The 1,909-nt window shown below is 30.4% G+C and overlaps 1 pseudogene; it reads left to right on the top strand.

Moving 5' to 3' along the window:
• Positions 1-446: 446 nt before the first annotated feature.
• Positions 447-522, top strand: LOC147823550 (small nucleolar RNA SNORD113/SNORD114 family; annotated as a pseudogene).
• Positions 523-1,909: the final 1,387 nt, after the last annotated feature.

Here is a 1,909-nt window from a genome sequence, read left to right as displayed (position 1 = left end):
TAAAAATACATAATAACATATTGGAAACCTAAAAGAAAGGGATATATTTCTGGATACATAGGACCTGTCAAAATTGAACTATGAGGAATTTTAAAACCTGAAAAAATAAGTAACAAAAAGTATGGTTGAATCAGTGATAACCAGTCTCCCAGTGAAGAGAAACCAAGGATGGACTTCACTGCTGAATTGTACCAATCCTTTACAAATCTAATTACAAAAAATAATTCCAATAATTCTGAAACTATTCCAAATAATTGAAGGAGAAGGAATCCTTCTAAATTATTTTCTGAAGCTATCATTCCCATTTCACCAAAGCCTGACAAGTATACAAAAAGAACAAAACAAAAAACAGAACTAGTGACCAATATCCCCAATGAACATAAATACAAAAATTTTCAAGAAAATACTAGTTAAATGAATTTGACAGTGCATCAAAACACACTGTTCAGACCCATGATGAGTACCATGGGGTATCTGAAACAGGATATTTTGATTAAACCCAAATGGATCTCTGAGGTCCGTTACAAAAAAAAAAACATTGTTCACTGTGATCAAGTTAGTTGTAGCCTAGGGATCCAAAGATGTTTCAAGATACACAAATTAATAAATATAATAATATACAATGTTAACTGTATAAAAAGTAAAACATATTAATTGACCAGGTGCAAAAAAAAGCATTTGGTAAAATTCAACATTTCTTCATAAGAGATGTTCCAAACAATGTAAGTACAGAAGCTTCACACCTCTACACAATAAAAGCTATATATCAAAAATCCATAGTCAACATCACACTCAATGAAGAAAAGATTAGAAAATTATTCCTAAGATTAGGAATAAGATAAGAGTATTCTATATTCACCGCTACAATTCAAATTGTACTAAAAGTTTTAGAACAGTTACATAAGAAAATGTAATAAAAAGCATACAAAGAGGAAGGGTAGAAGTCATGTTATATTAATAGATGATATGATACTACATACAGAAAAGCTTAAAGCCCCCACTATGAGACTATTAGAACTAATAAATTTAGTAAATTCCATACCAAAGACAATTTTTCCAAGAAAGATTTTAGAAAAGCAATTTAATTAACAATATCTACAAAAATAAAACCTAGGAAAGAAATCTAACTAAGGGAGTAAATGATTTCTAAAATGAAAATTGTAAAACACAAATGATGAAATTGAAGATGAAAAAATAATATTAAATGTTCATGGATTGAATGAATTACTGTTGTTAAAATGTCCAACCATCCAAAGTGATAAACAATTTCAATGCAATCACAATCAAAATACCAATGACATGACATTCTTCACAGCAGTAGCAAAGCAATCCTAAAATGCATATGGAACACAAAACACTACCAAATAGACAAAGCAATCTTGAGGAAAAAGTATTCAGCTTCAAACATCACAACTGATTTCAAGACACAGTACACAGCTATAGTAAACAGCATAGGACTAGCATGAAATCAGACACATAAACCAATGGAACTGGTGCAAATACCACATCTAAAGCCAAGTGATTCTCAAGAAAAGTATAAAAAATGGAGAAAGGAAAGCCTCTTCAATAAATTGTGCTGGGAAAATTGAATATCCACATGGAGAAGATTAAAACTTGACCTCTTTCTTTCATCATGTATAAAAATCAATTCAACTTGGATCAAATACCTAAATGTACCACCTGAAAGTACGAGAAGAAAAGAGAGAAGAAATAATTCAATATATTGGTACAGGCAATGATTTGGGGGTTAGGATACTCAGAGTACATGAAACAAAAGAAAAATTTAATAAGAACACATGAAACTAAAAATCTTTTGCACAGCATAAGAGACAGTCAATAGAATGAAGAGACAACCTATAGAAGAAAATATTTGCCAGCTACTTATCTGACAGAGGGTTAAAATTCAAAA

The sequence above is a fragment of the Heterocephalus glaber genome, unplaced genomic scaffold, assembly GCF_053883595.1.
Source record: "Heterocephalus glaber isolate CG9 unplaced genomic scaffold, H.glaber_assembly_v1.0 deba00001572, whole genome shotgun sequence".
In the NCBI taxonomy this organism is placed as follows: Eukaryota; Metazoa; Chordata; class Mammalia; order Rodentia; family Bathyergidae; genus Heterocephalus; species Heterocephalus glaber.
This window is presented reverse-complemented; position numbering and strand designations above follow the sequence as displayed.